A 9,219-nucleotide genomic window follows, 5' to 3' on the forward strand; every position below is an offset into this window, starting at 1 on the left:
ATTTAATGCTTCTTGAAATAACCTCTCCATCTCCCTGTATTTCTCAATCTCCTTTGTCATATGTGGGAACCCTTTGCGAAAAAACTTTTACTGTGGACACGGTTAACATCTTTTCTCTATCACCTAAACATATATCATTTGTTGATGACCTTTATGTCTTTAAGTGACATCAACTTTAAGATATGGTAGCACAATGTTCCTTTTGATTTAAATTTCTTGCAATTGCAGCTAAAATATTAGCCATTTTCCCTGTACTGTACATCATAAACAAACTCACTATTACTAGGGGTTTAATCAAGCCGAGTCAAGCTGAGCATTGGCTTGTTTAAGCTTAGCTCACAAATTGCTTGAGCTTCATTCAAGCTTTAATATCAAGGCTTGAGCTTGTCTCATTCAAAATTTATTTAAATCGAGCTCATCTCATTTAAAATTTATTAAAATTGAGCTCGAATCGAGCTCGGCTTGCTTTAAGCTCGTTTAAATTATAAACGAGCTGAGTTTAAGCTTGACTCATTTATAATTATAAACAACCTTAATTTAAAAAAAAAAATTAAATGCTAAAAAATATTATATAGACTTAAATAAAATTTAGAGTCTTATTAAGATTAATTTTAAGTTTTAAACCACATAAAGACTCAATAAGGGATTTTCCGTTTATAATGAAGCCAAACCTTCCCACTTCACCAAAACTTCTGATGTGGGACAAAGGATTTTCGCTTTAGCATTTGAAATATTTTTAGATTTTAACCATGATAAGTTTCTAATGAGAATAATGTTGCTGTTCAGTGGTAAAGGCATGTAGTTATTTGTTTACTTCCTTGGATTCAATTCCCAGATTAGTTAATTGGTATTTTTTTCTTTCTTTTGGATTTTGCATTTTTTTTTAATTTCCATCCCTTTTGCTTTTTTCCTCCTTTATCTCTTTTGTATTTTCTTTTAGTTTCTTTCCCTTTTATGTTCTCTTAGTTTCTTTGTTTAAGTACATGTCAACAAATTCTTTAGTTTTATTTTCATTCTTTTTAATAAAATTTAATTTAAAATTTACTATATAATATAAATATGTAAATTATTTAAAATAATAAAATTTAATTTAAAATTTACTATATAATATAAATATGTAAATTATTTAAAATAATTTTAAGGTTTCAGTATTATTATTATTATTAAATATGATTAATTATAACTTTAAATATTATCTCTTATTGACTCAAATGCTAATTGGAACTTTTAGTTGTATACATAATAAGCTAATGCACCTATAATATGTCACTCTATGATTAAATCCTTTTATTTGATTTAAACTTTATAAGTATATTACAATAATACAAAAGAAGTATATGTTTGTGTGTGTGTATGCATGTGTGTGCATGCTACATGTTTAATTTTTCAAATATCATTTGTAGTATTTATTGTCTATGCACACTTAAAACTTTATATAATTTATTCTAGTACAATTTAATTAGTTTTTAAGGACTATATAATTGAAAATTGGAATGTATGTTATATAATTAAGTGTATTAGTGTATTTAACTCAACCATCATCAAATTGGAAAAATAGAGAGAATGAATCAACTTCAAAAGGAGCACACAAAGAATGAAACCACTTTAAGGGCGAAAAGAATAGAGAATGAATAAGCCTTCTTCTCTGCAATCTAATCCCTTAAATTTAATGTTATGTGCTAGCTCATCATTGTTGCATGCAGTAGCTCTTTTGTGCAGCATTATTTGCAATGGATATGTCCTAGAATCATCAATTCTTGAATGGTGGGCATGGCTATAAGCAACAATAACTTGTTGCACGTGTGCCTGAGCTGCCTCTAACTCTAAGATTTGAAGCTGTAGCTAACCTCTAATAAGTTATTTCATCTCTTTCTTTTAAGGGTATGGCAGTAAAATTACATGTAATTAATACAATTTGAGCTAGCTCAAATTGAGCTATTTAATATGCTCTTGGTTAATATTATAATATTGAATAATCAAAAGTAATGATGGCAAAGATTTGACCTTCAGAGCAACTTTCTTAAGAAATCATTATCATTGTGAAAGAAAACTATTTCGAAACTCAATTTGTTGATAGAAGCTTTACAGTCGCTTCAAACACACAAAGTGTAAACCTAGTGATTTGTTTCTAAACAGAACATACTTACATAGATTACTTGAAAGTTGATCTCACTGGTAGGCCAATCTTTGATCGTTTCACATTCACGATGACCATTGAAACTTTTTCTCACAGGAGCGAAACTATCTTGTGGCAAGGCCACAAAAGTTTTTGAAATTAAAATTTTACCCATAAATTTTAATGTTTTTTTAAAAATATTATTTGCCCCCTAAAGTTTTTAAAATTAAAATTTTGCTTATATATTTTAGTTTATTTTTTAAAATTATTGTTTAGCTAATTTTTTTTTTGTCAATTTTAGCATAATTTCAAAAGTTTGTGTTAATTATATATAGCCATGGTCAAAATTGAAATTGGGTTTGCTGACATGGATGCCTAATATGGTAAATATATTATTATTTTTTATGAGCTTGTTGACAGGCCCTGTGTCTTTTTTTTTTTGTCAATTTGAGCTCAAATTTAAAGTTTATTTTATTTAATTATAGTCAACTGATTAATTTTGACTTAATTTAGTTAGAAATTGATATTTTCTTACTTAATAAAAAAAAATTAATATTTATGGATAGGCAGAAATAACATGACTTTTCAAAATAAATTGATTAGTTATAAACGAAAAAGAGGAATTCCTTCGAGCACAGCTGAATACATCTTTGGGCGAAATTTAGAGTGTCTCATGAACAACATTGATGTCCTCCCATCCAGATTTTGTCAAGTTGAATTTTGATGCAAAAGTTCATAAATTGAGCTTTTGACCAAATGGGTGCGTTTACAAAACTTATCTACCAAAAAAGATGATTTGAAAATTTATTTACCTGAGTTCGAAAATTAAAAATCAAAGTCGCGGATAAAAAATATGACTTTTAGGCTGTGAGCAAGTCGTGGGTTATTGCTATTCAAGAACCCGACTACCAGAGAGCAGTGCATGGTTTTTTCCTGGTCTACATTTATAACCTAGTAAATATTTTAATAAAATTATGTTTTATTTTTTTTTTTAAATTTATTTGCTCCTTGTTTACATTTATAAGCTAGTATAAATTGAACAACATAATTCTAATAAATTAAATACACACATAATAAATAAATTACATAATAATAAAATTCATCATTTGTGGACTAATATTTTTTTTTCTTTTTTATAAAGTAAATCTTATAGATGCCTTTCAACTGTTATGGACTAATAAAAATTGTTTGATACATCGTGTGTGTGTATATTACACAATTAAATACTATTTTTATATCAATAATATATTTTATTTTATACCAAAAAAAACTAAAATTAACTATTAACCATAACTAAATTTTAAACACATTAAACATAATATATTCATAAAAAAATTAACTAATAATTTCACAACCAAATATATGGACTAATGTAAAAGTATTATAATAACTTTAATAATTCAAACTCATAAAATTAATTTTTTTATACCAATTATATTTCCGTGTATTACCAACTAATTAATTTTTAATAATAATTTTGATCAATAAATGCAATAAATATTTGTGTATAAAATATTTTCTTTATGTATAATTCCATAATTAATAAATTTATTAATTCTATTTTATTCATTAAAATGTATACATGTAAAAAATTATTAAATTTATTTGCACAAAATATGTCAAATTTTTTCTTTAATCTAATTTATTATATCTATCATAAGTCAATTTATTTTTAATACCTAATAATAATTTATTTAACTTCACACCATTTGCTCTCTCTAGGGTTAAGCCCTCCCTGCTGTTTGTGGTTCTTCTTCTTCCCTTGATGTAGTCTTTCTAGTTCTCATCTTCTTGTCCCCTAGCTACCATCCTTCTTCTTCAACCTTCCTTTATCTCTCTCACCTAATCGCTTGTCTTATCTATGCCTCAACTCCTCTGTCCCCATTCTATCTTTCTTGCCTTTATCTTTATGGAAGAAAAACAAGAACAAAACGTCTCAGTTCTCATCAATATGGCTCAAAATCTCAACTGCAATGATAATTGTTTACAACTGCATTAAGATCCAAGTCAAGGGTCCCAAAGGCATCAATTGATTTTTGTTGGGAAGATAATTTTTGAACGCTTCTTTAGTGCCAGTAAGGTACGTGCTGTGCTGCAAAAATCATGGAGAACTCGAAGAGAGTTTCAGGTCATCACCAAAAAATCCAACACATTCCTCTTTCATTTTGAGGACGACATTGATGTTAAATATGTGTTGGAAAATTGTCCTTGGTCAATTCATAATCAGCATTTATCCATCACTAGAGTGGCCACCCAATAAAGCTTTTAATGAAATTATTTTTCAGAAATCGCCATTCTGGGTTCAAGCTCATGGATTACCACCTAACCAAGTCGCACAGCAGAATGCTCATATAATAGGGAACTCTATTGGAGAAATTATGGAAGCGGACTTCACTCTTGAAGGAAAGCTTGGCTTTCTCAATATTCTGACCCTCTTATTTCTGGACAAGCCATTTTCTCTAGGATTCTATAACAAAAATGCAAATGGCCAAACACACTAGGTTTAACTGAAGTATGAGAAAATTCTAGATGTTTGTTACAAGTGTGGAATCATGAGACACATTAGCAAGCAATATCAATTACCAGAGAGCCAATAAACAAATAAAGATCAAACAACACCAATGAATGGATTTGGACCTTGGCTTAAAGCCACCATTCTATCCAAGAACTTGTCAATTTCATTTGATGAATAAGACACTGCTAACATCCTTAAATCAAATTCACCTCCACCTCTTTTGCAAGCACCTTTTGCACCATCATCTAAAGCTTTTCCAACAATAGCCTCCTTCCCACCACTGTTATAATCTCCTCCATCATTGAAATCTCTCGTCTTCCCCTATTATACGTCCACCCCTTTTATAAGCTCCCATACCATTACCAATGAAAAATCCTCAGATTACTCCTCTTCTTACGCTGCTGCTACAAAATCCCCTACCAATAGCACCAAGAGCCCTTTCACAGCCACCATCCATTATTTCCACTGAACAATACCTTCCGGTAGCCAATCCCTCTAAATCAGCACAAGTGGAATGTTGCTTATAGACATTGTTGTTGCAAAACAACATAAGAGCTCCTCTGTTCATAGTGAGGATACGAAATTTTCCATTAAAAGTACAATCTCCCTAACCTCAAAAGAAAGTACACAGAGAAAGTACCAAAAAGGTGATTCCTCGAGTAGTGGGAAGAGTCTTGAGCCCGTCAACAACACAACATTAAAGTTATTTCCCCAAAACAAGTTGATTGATCTCTATTAGGAAATTAACATGTCAATGTCCAAAGACTTTTCTAGAGATTTCCTTACCTTGTAAGTCACTTACAGTCTCAAGCTTTTCTGACTCTAAAAAGTCTCAAGCTTCCCCTTTTTCAATTGAAGAAAGTCCTATCACTTTACCCAAAAAAAAACATTGTCCGAATCGTATCCCATAACTTGAAGGGTAACCAAACTTGCTAGTATCTAGTTAGCCCATTAGCTGAACCCAGCATAAGAGGTCCATCAACCCAATTTTCTTCTAAAGCTGTGGAAAGGCTCTTTGGGCCACATTAAAATAATGCAACTTAAAGAGAAATTAACCCAATAACCAATGACCTAATCCTTCATCATAGGACACCCTTGCCTTATTCAGGGAAGTCTTAGGCTGAGAGGAAGCTTATATTTGCTGAATAATGTGGTCCAATTATCACACAACAGTCCTTTTTAGGACCTGAAGCAGTCATGCCTTGGGATAGTCTTATTCCACTAGCTGCTAAATTTAGCAAACACCCAATTGATCATGTTCTCTAGCCTGAAACTGTTGAATCGGTGTTGCCTTATCAATCTGAGGAGGATAGGATAACAGAAAAGAATGCCTTACCGAGTAAGAAAAAATAGAAGAGGCTAGCTAGAACTTAACAACATGAACCAGGAGCTGTAATTCAAAAAGTGCAAGAAGCTGAAAATTATCCCAGTGTCGAGAAGCAGAAGAGATCAGATAATGAGGATAGCCCAAGCTCAAAGAAGTAAAGCACAATTTCTAAATCGGTGAAGGAAGCCAGCCGAAGATGGCCCAAAAAGATCAATGAATGTGTTGAGTTGGAATTGTCGGGGTGTGGGTAACCCTTGCGTTCCACAATTTCAAAAGGATTATAGCTTTCTATTCCCCCACAATGTTCTTCCTTATCGAGACAAAAAATAAACAAGCAGTAGTTTAGAAGTTTTTAAAGAAATGTGGCTACTGGGACATGGACTACACTGATCCACAGGGGATGGCCGGTGGTTTAGCAGTAGCTTGGCAGAGTAGTGCTGATGTTTCTATTTTGTTTAAAGATTCCTTCTTTTTTCATGTTGGAATTGTGGATCATAGAATATGAAAAGAATGGGATCTTATCCTTTTGTATGCAAGTTGTGTTGATGAATCAAGAAATGATCAATTCCTCTGTCTTTTAAATTGTATGAAATATGCAAATTCTGAACTGTTATTGCTAGAAGATTTTAACTCCTACCTTCATTACAGGGAAAAAAAGGGAGGTGTTTATAATTATCGAATCAAAGTTAATCCTTTTAGATAATTCATTGATGCTTTAGGTCTTATTGACTTGGGTTTCTATGGTCCTCAATGGACTTGGAATAACAGAAGAAACGGCAAGTAGAATGTTCAGGAAAGGCTAGACAGTGGGTTGGCAACATCTTCTTGATTTTTTCTCTGCCCTAATTCCATCGTGTATCATTTAAATGATAAAGGTTCTGATCACAGACTAATTCTAGTAGTTTTGGATCTGAATCACCACAAGGCTAAGAAATTGTTCTGCTTTGATGCAAGATGGTTAGCTATGAATGAAGTGGAATCTATTATTTCTTCTGTTTGGTCTTCAAATTCTAGTGCAGCAAGGATACAAGGTGCTTATTCCAAATTAAAGGCCTGTCGTCATGCTATTGTTAATTAGATTAAAGTACCACCCAAAACTCTCATCTTAGAATTAATCATTTGCAAAATGAATTAGATAGAGCAAAGAATTTGTCAAATTGGGATGGGAATTTAATAAGAACTATTGAAAAGGAGATCATGGGAGAATTAAAAAGAGAGGAGGCTTACTGGGCTTAAAAAGCTAGAATTTACTGGCTCAAAATGGGGAATAAAAATTTTGCTCACTTTCATGCTAAAGTCATTGGTAGAAGGAAGAGAAATTTTATTTGCAGTATCAAAGATGATAGGGGTCAATGGAAGAATTCCTTAACATACAGAAAGTAGCTATGCAATATTTTTCAAGGCATTTATGCGACACAGAGCCCAACATCATTCACTTCTTCTATGGATGGTTTTCAGAATAGAGTTTCTTCACAGATGAATGATATGCTCACTCAACCAATACAAAGAGAGGAAATAAGAAGGGCAATATTTAATATTAACCCATCCACGGCTCCATGAGAAGTGATTCACTTGTCTCTGCTACTAGTATCGGTTTTGCACTGGTTAATTCCCATAACTCAGATTAGGATGATCTCACCATCCTGCATTATAAGTATTGGAAAAGAGATCATACCTGTATTGTGGCTGTCCATAATTTCCTACTGCATTAGCATGTTGCATTGATTCGTCCTCTTGTAATGCAGGATACATGTCAGTGGCATGACTCGAACCCGAACAAATCCCACATACCTTAACAGTTTGCATTTTCCCTACAGCCAACTGCCTCACCAAAGAAGTTAAATAAAAAATCTGTTTCTCAAGGTTAGATGTACTTACCTCATTAACCTTCTTAGGTGTATGATCCATTCTCATTCCAAACTGCTGAGAGTTTGCTGCCATATTAGCAATCAGCCTCCTTGCTTCTTCTGGTGTCTTGTCAACCAAAGCTCCTCCACTAGCAGCATCTATCATGCTGCGGTCCATTGGTAGAAGTCTCTCATAGAAATACTGAATTAACAACTGCTCACTTATTTGATGATGGGAACAACTTGCACACAGCTTCTTGAATCATTCCCAATACTCATATAAACTCTCTCCATTGTACTGCTAGATGCCACAAATTTCTTTTCTTATGTTGGCAATACGGAAAGCAGGAAAATATTTCTCCAAAAACATTCGCTTCATCTCATTCCATGAGTTGACAGATCCAGAAGGAAGGTAATACATCAAATCCTTAGCTGTGCCTTCCAGTGAGAAAGGGAAATCTCGAAGCTTGATCTGGTCCTCTGAAACTCCTTGAGGTTTCATGTTGGAACACACAACATGAAATTCCTTTAAATGCTTAAGTGGATCCTCACCTGAAAGACCATGAAACTTAGGCAACAAATGGATTGGTCCAGATTTTAACTCAAAAGCAACATTTAAAGTAGGGTATTACACACAGACTGTTGGTTTAGATCAGGAGCAGCCAACTCTTTCAAAGTTCTAGCAGCCATGGTTTCGTTTTTGGAATCTGAATCTGAATCGGAATCCGAACTTAATTCCCTTGGAGATTGGACTCCTTCAGATGTACTTGGAATTTGCCTAGGTTGCTTAGCCAATATTCTCAACTGTTTAGCTATTTTTTCTACTTCTGGATCAAAGATCAACTCACCAGGTTGAGAAGTTCTTGTTATAAACAAAAAGAAATCAAAGTAAAAATAGAAAAATACCTCAAAACCCTAGAAAACGATGGAATTTGACCTCAAGAGGGTGGGGCCAAAGAATCCTATGGATTAATCGGTCTTGATCAGAACATCGTTTCCTTCATGATAGGTATGGGCCGTCCTCCTAATTCAACCAAAAATCTGTCGATGAATAATAACACCGTAATTTTTTCCAAAAACCTAAAAACAATAATAACTCACAAACAAAGTTAATAATAGAATATCCTAACACTAAAAACACGCAATCCAATAAATTTCAGTTCCTGGCAACAGCGCCAAAATTCTTGATGGCTGTCGAATCCACCAGAAATTAAATTAACTAAAATTACCAGTTATGAAATATTTTTTACAGTAAGTGGTAAATCCAGGTCGAACCTTAGAGACTGAATTATTAAATTTCATGCACTTGTGTAATAGAAAAAGAAACAAAGGTTGGGGGGGGGGGTGTAATTCACAATCCAAAGAAGAAATCAAAAATCAAAAATTAAGAACTAAAATTAAATATGAAACTCTC

General features: G+C 32.8%; 1 non-coding gene across 1 annotated transcript; it reads left to right on the forward strand.

Moving 5' to 3' along the window:
• The first annotated feature begins 8,029 nt into the window (after positions 1 to 8,029).
• Positions 8,030 to 8,136, forward strand: LOC131181743 (small nucleolar RNA R71). The gene has a single exon (XR_009150222.1). It is a non-coding gene; the product is annotated as a small nucleolar RNA R71 (small nucleolar RNA).
• The last annotated feature ends 1,083 nt before the right edge of the window (positions 8,137 to 9,219 follow it).

Source organism: Hevea brasiliensis, chromosome 7 (genome assembly GCF_030052815.1).
Source record: "Hevea brasiliensis isolate MT/VB/25A 57/8 chromosome 7, ASM3005281v1, whole genome shotgun sequence".
NCBI lineage: Eukaryota > Viridiplantae > Streptophyta > Magnoliopsida > Malpighiales > Euphorbiaceae > Hevea > Hevea brasiliensis.